Source organism: Herpailurus yagouaroundi, unplaced genomic scaffold (genome assembly GCF_014898765.1).
Source record: "Herpailurus yagouaroundi ecotype Mexico unplaced genomic scaffold, PumYag 355, whole genome shotgun sequence".
In the NCBI taxonomy this organism is placed as follows: Eukaryota; Metazoa; Chordata; class Mammalia; order Carnivora; family Felidae; genus Herpailurus; species Herpailurus yagouaroundi.
The window spans coordinates 7,474,719-7,494,542 of record NW_024412572.1 but is presented as its reverse complement, the minus strand read 5'-3'; the positions used below and the strand labels follow the sequence as shown (position 1 = coordinate 7,494,542).

The 19,824-nt window shown below is 36.7% G+C and overlaps 1 protein-coding gene and 1 pseudogene across 3 annotated transcripts in view; one reads left to right on the top strand and one right to left on the bottom strand.

The window, feature by feature from the left end:
• ADIPOR2 (adiponectin receptor 2) overlaps positions 1 to 19,824 on the bottom strand; it is an 81,469-nt gene that overhangs the window by 56,838 nt on the left and 4,807 nt on the right. The gene's annotated exons all lie outside the window — the stretch shown is intronic.
• On the top strand, positions 3,349 to 18,258 carry LOC121021946 (protein SDA1 homolog; annotated as a pseudogene).

Here is a 19,824-nt window from a genome sequence, read left to right as displayed (position 1 = left end):
CTTCAAAAGCATATTCAATCAAACACAACAAAGAATCTCTGAGCTCAAACATGTCATTTCAAATTACTGAGTCAGAGAAGAATAAAGAAAAACAAATGAAAAACAATGAAGAAAACTTACAGGAATTATGGGCTACCATCAAATGAACCAAAATACCCATAGTGGGAGTCCCAGAAAGAAAAGAGGGAGAAAAAAGGCAGAAAACTTATTTAAAGAAACAATGGCAGAGAGGTGCCTACGTGGCTCAGTTGGTTAAGCGTCCATCTCTTGACTTCGGCTCAGGTCACGATCTCGCGGTTTGTGGGTTCAAGACTCCAAGTCAGGCTCTGCATGGACAGCGCAGAGTCAACTTTGGATTCTCTCTCTCTCCTCGCTCTCTGCCCCTCTGCCATTCGTGCACATGCTCACACTCTCTCTCAAAATAAATAAATAAACTTAAAAAAAATTAACGGAACAATGCCTGAAACTTCCCATATTATGGGAAGGATATAGACCTCTAGATACTTGAGGCTCAGAGGTCCCAAAATAGGACCAATCCTAAAATGATTACACAACAACACATTATAACCAAATCTCAAAAGTTAAAGACAAAATGAGAAGTTCGAAATCAGAAAGAGAAAAGCAACTCATGATATACAAGGAAACCTCCATAAGGCAATAAGCAGATTTCTCAGCAGAAACTCTGCAGGACAAGAGAAAATGAGATGACATATTAAAAATGCTAAAAGAAAACAAAAACAAAAAACCATCTTCACCAACAATACCCAGCAAAACAGTCCTTCAGAAACAAATGAGATATAAAGACTTTCCCAAACAAAAGCTGAGGGAGTTCTTCACCACCACACCTGCCTTACAAGAAATGCTAAAAAGAGTTCTTCAAACTGAAATGAAAGGATACTAATTAATAACATGAAAACATATGAAATTATAACACTCACTGGCAAAGGCAAGTATAGACTCAAATACAGAATAATAGTGTAATGATGTTGTGGGCATCACTTTTAACCTTAAAAGTTATAAAACAAAACTATTAAAAATAACTCTAGAAGCACCTGGGTGGCTCAGATGGTTGTGTCAATTATATTAATATGTAATATTAATATATATTAAGTGTCAATATATATTAATATGTAATATGTAATATTAATATATATTACATATAATTATAACTGTTAATAATTACTTGACATTATGTTCAGTAAAATAAGCCAGACACAGATCAACAAATATCGCATGAGCTCACTTAACATTTGTCATCTAAAAAAGTCAAACTCAAAAAACAAAGAATGGTGGTTGCCAGGGGCTGGGTAGTACAGGACACAGAGAGAGGTTAATCAAAGGGTGCAAAGTTTCAGTTACACAGGATGAGTAAGTTCTGGAGATCTAATATACAACACGGTGATTACAGTTAATAATGTTGTATTGTATACTTGAATATTGTATACTTGAATACTTGTATACATACTTAACATTGTATATTAAGAGGGTAAATCTTAAGTGTTTTTACTAGACAGATAGATAAGGGAGGGGGAGGTAACTGTCAGTTGATAGATGTGTCAATTACTGGACTGTGGTAACCACCTTACAAAATGTGTATGTGTGTATACATATAAATATAAAGCTAGAGGAGGGCAGAGAACAAATCTACATAGCAGGACTGGTCACAATGGGTGAAAAGCTGAAAGAACAGACGAATGGATAAACAAAATGTGGTATAATCATAATATGGATTATTCTTCAGCCATAAAAAGAAATGAAATTCTAATACATGCTATAACATGAACCAATGTTGTAAACATTATGCTATGTACTAAATAAACCAGACCAAACACAAAAGACAAATATTGTATGGTTCCATTTTCATGAGGTTACTGGAATAGGCAAATTCACAGGGACTGAAAGTAAACAGAAGTTACCAGAAGGAATGGAAAGGAAGGAGTAGGAGTTATTAATTGGTACATATTTTTTTTAGGATGATGAAAAAGTTCTGGAAATGGTGGGGATGGTTACACAACATGTAAATGTATTTAATGAATTGTACACTTAAAAAAGGGTTAAAATGGGGACATGTGGGTGGCTCAGTCAGTGTAGCGTCCGACTCAACTTCAGCTCAGGTCATGATCTCACGTCAGGAAATCAAGCACTGCTTTGGGCTCTGCGCTGACCTGTAGAGCCTGCTTGCAATTCTCTTTCCCTCTCTCTGCCCCTCCCCCAACTCGTGCTCACTTTCTCCCTCTCTCTCAAAGTAAACATTTTTTTAATGGTTAAAATGTAAATTGTATTTTTTTTCACAATAAAAAAAAAAGTAATGAAGTACTGACACATGCTACAACATTTCTCCCCCAAAAAATGTTCAAGGTTTTATAGAGGGGGTTTGCCAATCACAATAGATGAAAGGTATTCTGTGCAAAGAGCATATGCAAACAAGAACAGTAAGGTCTATTCAAAAATTAGAGGACAAGGGACAGATTCAAGATATACTGAGTAGAGAAATATCAACACTGGATGACTGATTAAATGAGGGTCAATGAAGAATACAAAGACATTAGATGACTCAGGTTTTTTGCTTAGGCAGTTAAGTGTATTTAGAGAATACCATTCATTGAGATGAAGGGATGTTAAAGGGGAAAGTAATGAATTTGTTTTTGGAAATGAAGTTTGAAGTAACAAATATTCAGCTGATATCAGGAAGCACAAATTAAAAAAAGAGAATAAGCTTGAAAATAGTACTGGGTGTTACCAGTAACAAAAGTGATCTAACATAGTTACCAGCCTAACAACAGTGGCCAAAATCCTTTAAAAAGAAGTGAGGGACAAAAATGAAAGTGAAGAATCCAGGAGAATACCAAATATTACATGATGGACTGGAACCTAGATCTCTTGACTCCCAGGCAAATGTACTAACACCAGGTTGCCTTTCTAATGGAAAAGCAATGGAAAATTTTAAATTCCCACTTCATAGACTTCACTTTCCCTTCAAATAATACTGCATAAAGTTATTACACTGCTTAAAAACACCGAGGTTACTTACATGTACCTCAAAAGCAATTTTTTCTACCTGAAGAAATTGCTAACTTAATTGTTTGACACTTCAGGTCTAGAAATATAACCCTATTCTAGGAAATGTATTTTTTAAAAAACAATAGTTTGCATGCTGCATAAGGGCAAGGATTCCTGTTTTGTTCACTGCTGAAACAAATTGCAAGATACACAGGAGACATTCAATATAGGTTTCTTGAATGAACGAATAAATGTCCCATTCTCTAGGGGGACAAATGGAAAAAAGAAAAGGATTTAAAATTATTTATATTTAATCATAAGTTGGGCTTGTTATTAGATATTAGTACGATGTATTACTTCACCTATTTTGTGATTTCGATTTTTATGTTGCCCTCAATTTTAAAAGAACAGGCAAGATGTGGAAAACAGTATGGTAGTTCCCTCAAAAAAATTAAAAACAGAATCACTATATGATCTAGCGATTCTATTTCTGGGTATACACTCAAAAGAATTCAAAGCAGGGTCCAGGAGAGACATTTATACACTCATATTCATAACAGCATTACTTATAACAGCTAACACATGGAAGCAACCCAAGTGTCTTATCAATGAATGAATGAATCAATAATATAGTCTATACATACAAAATACTACTTAGCCTCAAAAAGGAAGGAAATTCTGACACACACTACAACCTGGATGAACTGTGGCATTTTGCTAAGTGAAATAAGCCAATCACAAAGAACAAATGCTACATGATTCTACTTGTATGAGAGAACTTATTAAAGTAGTCAAAATCACAGAGAGAGAAAGTAGAATGATGGTATCCAGGGTTTGGGGGGTGGGGGGGTGGGGACAGGGAATTACTGCTTAATTTATAGTTTCCATTTTGTAAGATGAAAAGAATTCTATAGATAAATGGCTAAACAATGCACAACATGACTGCACATTTTTAAAATGTGTAGTAAGGGGCACCTGGGTGGCGCAGTCGGTTAAGCGCCCGACTTCAGCCAGGTCACGATCTCGCGGTCCGTGAGTTCGAGCCCCGCGTCGGGCTCTGGGCTGATGGCTCGGAGCCTGGAGCCTGTTTCCGATTCTGTGTCTCCCTCTCTCTCTCTGCCCCTCCCCCGTTCATGCTCTGTCTCTCTCTGTCCCAAAAATAAATAAACGTTGAAAAAAAAAAAAAATTTAAAAAAATAAATAAATAAAATGTGTAGTAAAAAAGACAGTAAATTTTATATACATTTTACAATTTTTTAATTAGGGAGAAAAAAAACAATCCCAAAAAATAATACACTGTATGATTCCATTTTTATGACATCCTTGAAATAACAAAAATACAGAAATGGAGAACAGACTAGTGGTTGTCAGGACTTAAGGAAGGCATAGGAGTAAGAAGTGGATACGGTCATAAAAGGTCACCATGAAAGATCCTTGGGGTAATAGAATTGTTCTGTATCTTGGGGCGCCTAGGGGGCTCAGTCAAGCGTCTGACTGTTGATTTTGACTCAGGTCATGATCTCACAGTCGAAAGATCAAGCCCCATGTGGAGCTTTGAGTTCAGCGTGGAGCCTGCTTAAGATTCTTTCTCTGCCCCCTCTCTGCTCTGTAAACTAAATTTCAAAATTAAAAAAAAAAAAATTGTCCTGTATCTTAAAAATGTCAGTATCATAAAAAGAAAAAACAATGTCAGTATCATGATTACAATATTACACTAGATATAGTTTTGTAAGATTTTAGGAGTGGGAGAAACTAGGCAAAGTGTATGGGGATCTCTGTATCATTTCTTACAACTGCACATGCACCTACAATTATCTCCAACAGAAAAGTTTAATTCAAAAAAAAGAGAGAAAGCAGGCAAGTCCAGCTCCACAGTTTTATACATAATACTCCACACCAGAAATTTCAATGCAAGGAGTGGAAAATCATGCACATAGTTTCCGATAAAAATACATACCACAATGCTAATAGCACCTCGGTAGTAATTTCTAAAAAAAAATCTCAATACATTTCACCAAATAATGGTGACCATAATGATAATAAAAACAAGAGTAACAGGTTCCTCAAAAGTTCCTCAAAAAGGTAAACAGAATTACTGTGATTCAGCAATTCCACTCCTGGACATATACTAAAAATTGAAAACAAGAATTCAAATAGATACTTGTATACCAATACTCCTAATAGACAAAACATGGAAACTCTACTAGCATCCATGGACAAATGAATGGATAAACAAAATGTAATATAAACACGTAATGAAATGGGGTGCCTGGGTGGCTCAGTCGGTTAAGCGTTTGACTTCCGCTCAGGTCATGATCTCCAGGTTCCTGAATTCAAGCCCCATGTCGGGATCTGTGCTGACAGCTTGGAGCAAGGAGCCTGCTTCAGATTCTGTGTCTCCCTCTCTCTCTGCCCCTCCCCCATGCATACTCTCTTCCTCTCTCTCTCTCCTTCTCAAAAATAAAACATTAAAAATTTTTTAAAAACATACAATGAAATATTAAGCTATTAATAAATAACAAAAGAGGATTAAGTTTGGATTCATGGTACAATTGACAGAACTCAGATTATCAGGGCTAGTGAGAGGGGGTAATGGCGAGTTATTGCTAATGGTTAGTTTTTGTTTTAGGTGATTCAAAAGTTTTGGAATAGATACTGGTAAAGGTTACACAACATTGTAAATATATTAAACATTAATGAAATATAAACTTAAAATGCTCAAAATAGTAAACTTCATATGTATATTTTATCACAGTAAGAAAAATGGTAATAGCAACTATAGCTTATTTAGTGCTTACGATACACCAGGCACTGTGTCTTTTAAGTAATATACAAGAATTAATTCAGTTAAAACTCTGTGAGATATGAGATGGGTACTATCAATCCCCACTTTATAGATGAAGACATAAAGCAAAACAGTCTGAGTAACTAACACACAACTAGTAACTGGTGAGCTAAAATTTCAATCTAGTGCTCTAGTGCTCATTCCTGGTGCTCTTATTAATCAATGCTACTTCTATAGTTTTATTAATAAATGATTAATATTAGCAAAGAGAAAGCTCAATTCACTGATCCCTACTTGGGGAATAAATGAAAAGAAATTTAAAAATTGTAAGTCAAATTACCATTAAAAATTGGATGAATAGGGGCGCCTGGGTGGCGCAGTCGGTTAAGCGTCCGACTTCAGCCAGGTCACGATCTCGCGGTCCGTGAGTTCGAACCCCGCGTCGGGCTCTGGGCTGATGGCTCAGAGCCTGGAGCCTGTTTCCGATTCTGTGTCTCCCTCTCTCTCTGCCCCTCCCCCGTTCATGCTCTGTCTCTCTCTGTTCCAAAAATAAATAAACATTGAAAAAAAAAAATTTTTTTTTTAAAAAAATTGGATGAATAAAGAAAATAGAAATATATTTCAAAAAAACATGCTCAGCTTAGAGACCATAAAGTCCACAGCCTGTAAAATATAGAAAAAGGTACCAAATTAAAGTTTTAAGAACTGTGAAATAAGATGTCAAGGCTGCAATCCAGAAAAATATACTACAGTACTGCATTGCCTCTTTGCTAATAAACTTTTTATTGATGTAAAAAATACATTCAAGAAAGCACACAGAGTTCACAAAGATCACAAAGCATAAATGTCACATAACCAGCAAGGAACAACATTCCAGTATCCAGAGGACACCTCTCCCCTATCACTGTACCGTTCTGTAAGTATTAATTTTAAGAGATCAACCACTTTCCCTGCAGTTAGTGTGACAGAAATCTTCCATCCGAATTCTGTAAAAACTTAAGCCAGTCAAGTAACACACATCAGTACTTCATTGATAGTGGTTGAAAAGGAAAAAGCTAGGGTTCAAAAGAAAATCTAGCACCTTTAATATCCTTACTGATCCTACTGATGGAATAAACTATTCCATCCTAAAAAATAATTCCATTCCATTAGTTGAACAACTAAATCTGAACAATTTGTATCCACTATATTTTACTTCACAATGAAGTCTGAAAGAGGAGGTAATAAGGGACACAACATACCAATACTTCCATGTAGAACATTTTGTACCATTCAGGTTTCCAATGAAGGAAAAGCATGAATTTGATATCAGGAATCTCATTAACCATGCACCAACTTTAAAGGCATACCTCAGTGTGGAATGATAGACCACAGAATAGTTTCAGTATACAACTTTCCAGTCACTTTGAAATTGGCTACTTTCACCTTAGAGGAAGCCAACAAAAACCTGGGGACATATTTGGCAGCCTGTCCTCTACCACTGAATAATCTAATTATAGAACTAGAAAGTGATGCTCCTAGATTTCAACTATTATACCCTACTCACTGTGTCCCAACTAATACAAAGAGACACTGCACTACTGGCCCTCAGAATCTGAAGACTTAATATACTAATTTTTAACAACTTCAAAGGTCCATGGCAGATGGCAAATTAATGTGTAAGAGTCAACAATCTCCATGTCATGTATAGTTGTGAGAACTGAATAAGCTAACAGAGGCAAAGCACAAAGAATTAAATTAAATCATGCCCTGTGAGGTTGGCAATAGAATGAGATCACTAGTGAGAAAGCCCAGCTAAATACCACACACCAAGTAGCGATAGTCATATTTGAAGATTGTGACGTTTCTGGTCACAACAAACACTAATGACAAACCAGTATTAAAAAGACACCTTAGGGGTACGTGGGTGACTCAGTCAGTTAAGCACCCGACTTGGGCTCAGATCATGATTTCATGGTTCGGGAGTTTGAGTCCCGCGATGGGCTCTGTGCTGACAGCTCAGAGCCTGGAGCCTGCTTGATTCTGTCTCTCTCTCTCTCAAGAATAAACATTAAAAAAATGTTTTTTAATTTAAAAAACCACCTTAGGGGCGCCTGGGTGGCGCAGCCGGTTAAGCGTCCGACTTCAGCCAGGTCACGATCTCGCGCTCCATGAGTTCGAGCCCCGCGTCAGGCTCTGGGCTGATGGCTCGGAGCCTGGAGCCTGTTTCCGATTCTGTGTCTCCCTCTCTCTCTGCCCCTCCCCCGTTCATGCTCTGTCTCTCTCTGTCCCAAAAATAAATAAACGTTGAAAAAAAAATTTTAAAAAATAAAAAATAAAAAACCACCTTAATGCCATTTCATTAAATTTGTGCATTTCTTTCTGCCATTGTTTTATTTGGAAGATGAGGTACCCATAGTATACAAAAGAATTAGCTAAGTATAAATGTAGTGTTTAAACTAAATGGCGGAAGCCCTAGCTTATAATCACATAATGAAATGCAAAAGTATGGAAATGATAACTAACCAATACCTACTCTTCTCTCACTAAGCAATATAAAGAATCAAACCCAATACATAATTTCAAAATATGTGATGGGTTCAATTCTTTATACCAAGTGGAAATCATTCAATAGATTCTCAAAGGTCTCCAAAGATGAGGCTCTCCCACAAGCATTTCTTCAAATATTTAATACTCCTTAAGGTCTAGAAATCCATAGTATTCAGGATGAATATCAAAAGACATCATCATTTTAGTTTTCCACAATGATAATATCCATTAGTTTGCTGCAAATCATTATTGTTAATTCAACTTTGACCAATCCAGGCTAAATAATTCTTATTCATTAAGTTTTTCCATAAAGGACTCATTTTTTAATTTCTGATCATTTCCTGGAGACCTTACTAGACTCTACCCAATTTTTTCATATCCTATCTAGCATAAGAAGCTCAAAATTAGATACAATATTATTAAAATGTTTACATAATACTCTTCACAATTATTACCATGTGATATGTGATGCAACATATACCTATAAAACATTATTTAGGCACCAAAGAACATAATAAGAGCTGTCATAATACACTCAGCAAGTCCTACTAATTCAGTCTTCAAAACATAGTCCAAATCTACCCATTTCTATTACTTGCTGGTTTCAGCCAGAAAATAAAATCTCTCTCACCTGTCCTAATACACTAGCCTATAAAGGTCTCCTTGGTTCCATCTTTGTTACCCAACTATCCCCATTCCTTATGCTTTAGAATCCAGAATCCACCTCTCACACAGCAGTCACAGTGATCTTTATCAAAAGGCACCCCCTTGTTTTGAGCCCTCCAATAACTTTCCTTTAGAAGTAGAAAACCTTTATCCTGGCTTACAAAACCTTAATTGATTTTAGCCCTACCTTTGACCTCTTCTTGTACCACTGTCCCCCTTGCACACTACATTGCATCCACTGACCTGTCTGTTCCTCTAATACTCCAAAAGCTCAAAGGGCTTTATGTCACCAGGTTTCCCAAAGCCTGGAATGCTCATCCCTCTGATCATCCCCATTGCAGGCTCCTTCTACACATGCTGATCTCAATTTAAAAGTCACCTACTCAAAGAATCCTTCTGTCTACACAATCTAAATTGGCACCTCCTAACTCAACTTACTCCTTACCACATGACCTTTTAATCTCTTTCTTGTCTGTGAGATTTTTGTTTACTACTGCTCTTTTCCCATTAGAATGAAAGCCCCTGAGAGAACAGACATTGTCTTCTTTATTCCTAGCACCTAAAACAGCAACTGGCACACACTAACTGTATTCAAAAAAAGTATTTGGCAAATAAATGTATAGGGAATTACTACTCAAACTTTGTAAGAAGTTCAGGGGCAGAAATTAATTTCCCTGACCTCCCCAGGCTCCTAACACTAACTCCTTTATTCTTATTAATGTTTTTATTATAACACCTGTCACAATTTACTGCATTTATCCATTTACATGTTTGCCTTCCCCTCCTGGAAACTTCTTAGGGTCAGAAAACCTTTAGAATCCATTTTTGTTTCATAACACGGATGCAAAGTAGGAACTCAAAACCTTTGTTGGATGTGTAGGAGGAGGAGAAAGAGGAGGAGGAGAAAGAGGAGGAGAAGAACAGGAGGAGAAAGAGGAGGAGTACTTACTACATGCAAAGAACATTTCCCATGAATTATCTCTTTAATCTTTACAACAATCTGGGGGATAGGTACAATTATTTCCTCCATTTTGGAAATGACAAAACCCCCAGGGAACTTCTAAATAACTTGCCTGAGTTAACTATATTTACAAGTGGCAAACTAACCTACCTAATCAACCTACTCTGCCTAACACCCAAGTCAATGCTCTTATTCACAACCCTCTGTTTCCATGAAACATAAGCTCTACTAAATGCATACTACTTAAATGCCAAAATCAGGAGTTTGAACACTGATAATATGTTGTACTTTACAACAACGTTGAAAATATTAAGAAACAGTCAAAAAAAATAGGGAAGAACATAGAGCCTTGCTACATACCAGAACCAATGAAACGACTGATTAAAATTGGAATTCTTCCCCAGACACTCAAAACATTTCTGAGTAGAAAAATGTCAATAAAACAAAACTGGAATGGGGGGAGTGACTGATAAAATAGGAAAAGTTCCCAACATATGCTACTGATACAGCCCTTAAGAAAATGGTACAGCTGACAACTGAGAAGAAGAAATATCTCAATTTTTAAGATAAGCATTCTCAAGCCTTCATGTTCATAAAACCTTAACTGCTATAAACACAAAGAAACATTTCAAATCAAACAGTTTATTTTTTTAAAATTTACTTTGAATAGGGGAGCCTGGGTGGCTCAGTTGGTTAAGCATCTGACTTCAGCCCAGGTCATGATCTCACAGCTCGTGGGTTCGAGCCCTGCATCAGGCTCTATCTATGCTGACAGCTCAGGGAGCCTGTTTTAGATTCTGTGTCTCCCTCACTCTTTTCCCCTCCCCCACTCACACTGTCTCTCTCAAAAATAAAAACATTAAAAAAAATTTTTTTAATTATTTTGAATATATAAAGACAGGCAACACTTTGAATCATTTACACTACTTTTTTTTTGCCCTAGCATGAAGTAGGCCAACTTTTAAGTAAAATCACATGGAACCTGTTCTAACTGCCATATCCCACTTGACCAACTTTCTTGAGGGGAAAAAAAAAACAAATCCCATCATCATGTGAATGACAGTTGGGGGAAAAGTCAGTGGAGCAGACCACACAACTGGTCTATTGTTATGCCTAATGCAAATCTTCCTATAAAGATTTCTAAAGTGATAAAAAGATGCCAACTGTTATTTGCTGCACTGCTACTTTACAGGCCTTTCCGCTAGTTATCAAGTCCACTTTGGCATAAAAAATCCTTCAGCAATGTTTGCAAAAATTCACAGAACTGTACCTCTAAAAAATGGGTGAATCTTATAGAGTGTAAACTATACTCAATAAATTTGACTTTTTAAAAAGCTAAACCATAAACATGACCAAAAAAGTTTCTACTCCTCAGTAAAAAAAAAAATCTGAATTTTGTCAAATTCCCAAAATATAAAGTCAAGTTCTAAGCCTTTAAGAAACAGAATTGGAGGGAAGACACTGGATTTATGCTATATGTATTATATACTGTACCATTACAATAAAGTAAGCTAGAGGAAAAAAAAGGTTATTAAGAAAATCATAAGAGAAAATACATTTACAGTACTGCACTACAAAAAATTCACGTATTAAGTAGACCTGCACAGTTCAAACCCATGTAGTTCAAAGGTCAACTATATTCTGAAGTTTCAAGTATCAAGATGTCAATGGAACACCTGCTTATCTGGTTTCCAAAGTCTGTGGATATTAACCAGCAATTCAAAAGACAGAAATCTGTTTCCTCAAAGTGTATCCTTAATCTGCACACCAGTTCTATTACAAAAGTGGTTGAGAAAAATGACATGGGTGAGATCTACAAATATGCTCTGTATCTATCTACTCATCTAGGTTGTACTTCTGAATCAAGTAATCGCTCAATCATTTCCTCTTGCCCAGAAGTCACAAACTTGAACATGTGAAACAGCCTGAGTAAAGACAAAGGCTGTTACTGTGTTGAACCAAAACTGCTTAAAAGATTAACAATTCAAATTCTAAAACACACTGTTAAATGGTGCTGTAATAACTGATTATGCATATAAAAAATTAGATTAAATCTGTAGTAACTGATTATGCATATAAAAAATTAAATTAGATCGCTGCCTCCTATTATATAAAAATACCTTTTTTTTTTTCAGGCAAAATATTCAAAACATTTTTTCAAAAACTTTTAGAAAGAAATATGGAAGACTCTTAATGACCTTGGGGTATGGAATAGATTTCTTAAGACACAAAGGACACAAATAAGGAAAATGGTGATAGATTTAATAATCATTTATATTCAACAAAACCATATAAAAAGTTAACAAATAAACCACATAGCTTGGAAGAAAATATTTGCAATTCATTTAGCAGACACAACTAAAATATTTAATAAGCTCCTATAATCAATTTAAAAAGACAAAGGAATAGGCAGGACAGGTAGCAGATAGTCAATTCAAGAAATGGAAACTTGAATAGTCACTCAACAATTGAAACATGTTCAATCTCATAATTAATCAAGAAAAATAAAGATGATATGATACTTTTCTGTAATAGTATCATCTGATTTGTAAACACATAAAAAAATCTGGCAATGCCATGGATCCTAATGATTTGGAAACAGCAAATTCTCATGTTCTCGTGCTAAAATAAAGTGGCACAATTTGGGAGGATAATTAGGCAATCTATGACATAGTTAAAAGTTCCCATAATCTCCATAATCTCCAACCCAATAACTTCATTTCTGGGTAATTTTCACTTCATTTCAAACTTAGTAACCACAGGGGCACCTGGGTGGCTCAGTCAGTTAAGTATCCGACTTCAGCTCAGGTCATGATTTCCCGGTCTGTGAGTTTGAGGCCTGCATCAGGCTCTGTGCTGATAGCTCAGAGCCTGAAGCCTACTTTGGATTCTGTGTCTCCCTCTCTCTCTCTGTCCCTCCCAGCTCAGGCTCTGTCTCTCTCTCTCTCAAAAATAAATAAACATTGGGGCGCCTGGGTGGCGCAGTCGGTTAAGCGTCCGACTTCAGCCAGGTCACGATCTCACGGTCCGGGAGTCCGAGCCCCGCGTCGGGCTCTGGGCGGATGGCTCAGAGCCTGGAGCCTGTTTCCGATTCTGTGTCTCCCTCTCTCTCTGCCCCTCCCCCGTTCATGCTCTGTCTCTCTCTGTCCCAAAAATAAATAAATGTTAAAAAAATAAATAAATAAATAAATAAATAATAAATAAACATTAAAAAAAAATTGTAATAAACTTAAAAAAAACACTTAGCAACCACATAGATACACATACACAAAAAGAAACAAAATTTTCACAAAACATTTTATCCATACTGCCTGTAATACAACCTAATATTTTCTATCCTATTTTAATTCCTGATTAAAACTGATTTCAGAACCCATTAACGGCTTCCAACATGCAGTTTAGAAAACCTGCCAAAGAGCTGAAATATGTGCACAAGGATTCCTAATCAGGAATGTTCAACGTAGCATTGTTTTTAAAAGAGGAAAAATTGGAAACAACCTAAATACCTATCAACATGATAAATTAAAAATGGATGTATTCATATAATAATGTAATTGTACCCCAGATAAAAGTGATGACTATAATTAGGCTGAACCACAGGAAACTGTCATTCTTGTAGGTCAAAAATGGTAATGTATCAACAGTTTCATATGAATCTAAAAGACATGTTTCATGGGGTGCTTGGGTGGCTCAGTTGGTTAAGCCTCCAACTTCAGCTTAGGTCATGATCTCATAGTTCATGAGTTCCAGCCCTACATGAGGCTCTCCACATCGGGCTCTATGCTGTCAGCACAAAAGCCCAATTTGGATCTTCAGTCTCCCTATCTCTCTGCCCCTCCCACACTGTCATGCAGGCTCGCTCTCTAAGATAAATTTAAAAAAATTAAAAATAGGGGCACCTGGGTGGCTCAGTCGGTTGAGCATCCGACTTCGGCTCAGGTCATGATCTCGCGGTTTGTGAGTTCGAGCCCCGCGTCGGGTTCTGTGCTGACAGCCCAGAGCCTGGAGCCTGCTTCACATTCTGTGTCTCCTCCTCTCTTTGCCCCTCCCCTGGTCATGCTCTGTCTCTCTGTCTCTCAATAATAAATAAACGTTAAAAAAAAATTTTTTTTAAATAAATACAGACATTTCATGAAAAACAAGTTACAGAATACGCAGAACGTTGTTTACATCAAGTTTGAAAATAAGCAAAACAATATTATGATTTGTTTACAAACGTATTTCTATGCAGTTATTACATAAAAATTGGCATTAGGAATGATCAACACCAAATTCATGATAATCATTACTTCTTTAAAGAAACTGAAATGTAATCCAAGAAGGTACTTCAACTGTATGTGCAATTTTTTTCTTAAAAAAATGGAAATGAGAAAAATGTTAAGATTTAATACAGCTGTAGAGTAGATACATGAATGTTAATTATATTGGTCTCTGTATTCTGAATGTTTGAAGTATTTTGAAGAAAAAAAAATCTGTTAGCCAAATAAAAAACACATGTGCAGCCCAAATTCAAACCAAACCCCATAAAAAATTTCTTCCATTGGCTTGAAATGCTAATGCTTGGTCCTAGCCCTTTAACTAGGGCCTCTAGCAAAAACAAACAACAAACAAAAAATTAAAGAAACAGCTTTTTATGTAATTCCCAATTTAAACAGTTCTTTAAAATCTGTCAAGAAAAGATTTACCCCTGGAAAATTGGTCTTATTCCTCCTTCCAGTTTAGTGGTATGTATTTTACCATATTTCCATTTTTACCTTTGCTGCCAAGAAAACCCAAATCCAAATTTTATTCTTAGTCACTGAATTATGCTTCCTCCTTTTCCTCCTTATATTTTATTACATTTCTGGATGAAATTGGATATAAATAAATTCCAAGAAAATAAAAGTAACCCTCTTGTTCCAACATGCTAAACAGTTTTTACTATCACCACTTTCTTCCCTGACCCAAGGAATGTACAGATACAATTATGTATACATGCTCACTAAAGTAAGATTTCGGGGCACATAGGATTAAAGTGAATATGCTGCCAGTGAAAAATAATCAGCAATATACTAACAAAAAAATGCATACAAAAGGCCTAGCTGGCCAAAATTTAATAAGGTAATTAAGTTTGTCTCTTCGAGACCATATGCTTTATATGCTTTGTTTTCTAGTACATAACGTGGAAAATACAGAAGTCCAAAAAGAATATGCAATACTGTAAGTCAGCTATTAAAAAAATCTTATTTTTCTGTGCTCTTACATCAAAAAACTTCAATTGTCCTTTCCCACAGTTGTTTTCCCCATGTCTGAAGACATTCTGGCGGTTTCCAGAATTTAGCTTCACTTTTCCTTCTGTCTGGATACTTAAAATGTCTGAGTAAGTCAGGCTATATAATCACTTAACCAGCATACATCCCTTCTAACGCATGGTATACTACGAAACAGAAAAATCAAAACCATGGGTCACGTGAAACAAATCCTCTATTTAATCCATTTAACTTCCAAAACTGAATACTAAATGTACTTATTAAATAGATTAGGTTAATTATTCCTAACAAACAGGTTCTAGGATATCAATCAGCCTTATTTCATTTTAGAACTAAAAGAGGAGATAAAGCTGCAATTTTTCAAGTTTGTATTTCACAAAGACTTTGAAAAGGTTATTTTTAACAGAATTGAAGCACTTCACTTAGCAAAAGAATACAATCCAATTTAGGTTTTAAAAAGACCATTTACTCCCTACTTGCTATACACCAGGACTGCTGTTTGATATAAAGAAAGCTATCCTCTCTTTACCCTCAAGAAATATATAATCTACTGGCCATCACTCAGATTTTTTTAAGAGGGGTGGCAAAATCACACTGCTTTCAAGGGCTAAGTAGGAAATCTTAATAGATGAACAGATCTAAGAAAGTACTAGGAAGAATAACTACAGAATGTAAGCACCACCTAAAATAATTCTAAATCAACTTCAATGCAAATCTCAGTAGAGATTTTCAAACTGCAACCAAATAAACCCAGCAAAGAACTGGCAAAGTTGGTGACGTTTATGGCACCAATTGGTCACTGCTACCCAGAACATCTAGACAACTTTCCTCAAGAGTTGAAAGATCTGCTCTCCTACAATTACACTATCTTGAACACAGATCTTCCAATAACATTTTGCAAATCTTTGATCTCTGGGAGAAGAATCTGATCAACCCATCAAGTTTGCTCTTTTTTCTTTCTGAGAGAGAGAAAGAGAGCAATTAAGAGAGAGAGCACTCAAGAGTGAGCAGGGAAGAGGCAGAGGGTGGAGAGAGAGAATCTTAAATCTATATGCCTAGCACAGAGCCAATGTGGGGCTCAATGTCATGACCATAAGATAATGACCTGAGCTGAAATCAGGAGCTGGACGCTTAACTGCCACCCAGGCACCCCACTACTGTTCTTCTTTTAACTTCTACATTGCCATATAAGCTTCTAAGATTTTATACACTCATTTGTAACAGAATAGAATAGAACTGTGAAATACTGGGGCACCTGGGTGACTCAGTTAGTTAAGCATCCAACTCTTGATCTCAGGGTTGTGAGTTCATGCCCCTCATTGGACTCTGCACTGGCCATGAAGCCTTCTTAAAAACAATAAAGAGGGGTTTTGGGTGGCTCAGTCGGTTAAGTATCAGGACTTGGCTCAGGTCATGATCTCACAGTTCATGGGTTCCAGCCCTACATCCAGCTGTGTGCTAACAGCACAAAGCCTGGAGCCTGCTTCGGATTCTGTGTCTCTCTCTGCCCCTCTCCCACTCATGCTTTGTCTCTCTGCCTCTCAAAAATAAATGTTAAAAAAAAAAATTACAAAAAAAAAAAAGAAAAAAGGGTAAAATACAAGAATACTAGATGGCTCAGTCGGCTAGGAGTCCGACTTTGGCTCAGGTCATGATCTCATGGTTTGTGGGTTCGAGCCCCGCGTCGGACTCTGTGCTGACAACTCAGAGCCTGAAGCCTGCTTCAGACCCTGTGTCTCCCTCTCTCTCTGCCCCTCTCCTGCTGATGCTTTCTCTCTCAAAAATCAACAAACATTAAAAAATTTTTTTAAAAAAGAGCCCAACTTCAGCTCAGGTCATGATGTCACAGCTCGTGAGTTCCAGCCCTGCATGGGACTCTCTGCTGTCAGTGCAGAGCCCACTTCAGATCCTCTGTCTCCCTCTCTCTCTCTGCCCCTCACCAACGCTCTCTCTCTCTCAAAAATAAACAAACATTAAAACAAGAAGAAGAAGAAAGTGAATATACTATTGCAGAATTCCATATGCACATTTTAAGAGACAGCAATGCAACTGTAGCCATGATATCTTTGAAAGTGATGACTGAACTCCAGAAGAAACATCTGAAATGATGCCAAGACTGCCAGTGTTATCACAATTCATGCTTCTCTAAGGTCACCAAAGTATTAGTTGCTACCTTGACCTTCCTCCTAGGAAAAAAAGAACAAGAGAAACAGGACAGTGACTAAGAATCTTAATGCAGTATGCCATAAGGAAAACAGGCTCCAAATACAAGGAAAGGTTGAAAAGGTTATGGAAATGCTTAGAAACAAAAGAAGAGAAAAAAACAGAGGTGTTTAACTTCTCAGCTATCCATTTGAGTCCTGATTCTCCAAGGTTTTGCAGAAATACTATTGCCGCTAAGGAGCTCTAAAGAGATACTCTACAAACTTATCTCCAGATTGGTGGGAATTCATGAGCTTTTTCTAATTTCTATCCCTTTGTGCAAAGGTTTCTATAGCAGCACCAAAGAGAAGGAGCAAGATCCTTCTGTTTGTGCACAAACATCTCATAAGCTGGTAGTCCCAGAAATCAGTCATTGCTCATAATTGAGGCCACCCATTTTGTTGCGGACAAGAACTCTGAGGAAATCATGACAGTAGGAATCAATGAAGGAGATTCTAAGAAAAAGATAACCGCTCAATGACTCCATTTCCCCAAATCCTGGCCTAGTATAAAACACTCAAAGTAAAGAATCTGATGATGTCTGCTGCAACTTTGACTCAGTTCTTCTGAACAATGAATTTCTCAGATGCAGAAGAAATTCCAGGGTAAGACTAGATAAAATCAAGAGTACAAGGATATGGAGAATTAGATGCTAAAGCTTATATTCTAGGAACAGAAGTGTTGGAAATTGAGAAAAAGGAAGAGAACAAAAAAGATGCATGGGGAAGTAGCTGTCTCAGTGAGGCAGAGAATGCTAATGGTAAATAGGTTGACGTGTTATCACGCTTCCAAGGAAGAACAGCAACAAAATCTCCAAGAAGCTGAACAGCTTCAAGGAGGAGCCAGAATGTCCAATCAAAAAATAAGCATTCCTTCAGAGAAAAGCAACTGGCACTATAACATAAACTTTTGAAAAAGAAAAAAACAGAATGAAGTAACTTTCAAGCAACTTTTCCATTCCAAGAAGACTGTTAAATATGTGTCATTAATCTGAAAATTAGTGAAACAATGATGTTCATTTGCATTAAAAAGTCCAGAAGCACTGTATTTTGAAAACCACAAAGCACACTATAGAACAATGACTGGTTGAATCCCTTTTTAAAAAACAACTCTGCAACACAAAGAGGAGCCCTATTATAATCAGATTTTAATTAATGACAATGTAACAATATTGGTTCATCAATTGTAACAAATATGCCACATTAATACATGTTATTAATAAGGGAAAACAGAGTAGGTGATATGGGAACTTTCTATACCATGCATAGAAATTTCTGTAAACCTAAAACTTCTCTAAAAAATGAAGTCTATTAATTTTTTTAAGACCTGCACATGTCAACAGATTTGGGAATAAACATTTGTATAAGCAGACAAAGAGGTGGCAATCTCTGTATCAAACTATTAACAGTGGGTTTCTACGGAGAGTGAAACTGAAATAAAGTGTGTAACAAATTTCTACATCATGTACCCCTGGACTGTCTAAACTTTCTACCCTGAGCGGAAAGGCTCTGTAGCATATTGGGAGCCTGAGTCCTAAAACCAGACTGCATGGATTTAAATCCCAACTCCACTATTAACTAGCTGACAAACTTGGGCAGTTAATTTCTCTGTACCTCAGTTTCCTCATCTTCAAATACGGATACTAGTACATGTCTCTACAGAGCTGCTGCAGGTAAGTAAGTTGATACACGTAAAGTATTGGAAAAGTACCAGTACACCAGAAGTGCTCCCACCACCACCATCACCATCAAGCATCTTTCATTCTTGATTTTATTTTTATCTTAACTGGTAAACAAATTAGGAAAACCTGATTCATCCAGCCCCTTTCCAGTGAGCTCTTTGATGCAGAAGTACAAATGTATTCAATAGCGATGTAACAATAATCTGAGTTTGGGGGCACCTGGCAGGCTACATCGGTAAAGCATATGACTTTATCTCAGGGTCATGAGTTGAGCTCCAGGTTGGGCATGGAGCCTACTTAAAATAAAATAAACAAATACACAAATAAATATAAATAAATAGACAATGAGGTTTTTTTTAAACGAGATTACAAACCAACACTTAACAATATGAGCCCATTTATACAAAAACAACTAACAGATTCTATAAGAATAATCACAAAAACAAACCCTTCTGAGTGGTGTGATTCTAGACAATTTTTACTTCCTTCTTTATACTTTTCTGATTCATTTTAACTTTCTATACGGGGTGCCTGGGTGGCTCAGTTGGTTGAGCGTTAGACTTCAGCTCAGGTCATGATCTCGCGGTCCCTGAGTTCAAGCCTTGTGTCGGGCTCTGTGCTGATAGCTCAGAGCCTGGAGCCTGGAGCCTGCTTCGGATTCTGTGTCTCCCACGCTCTCTGCCCCTCCCCCACTCACACTCTGTCTCTCTCACTCTCAAAAAATGAATAAATGTTGAAAAAATTTTAAAAA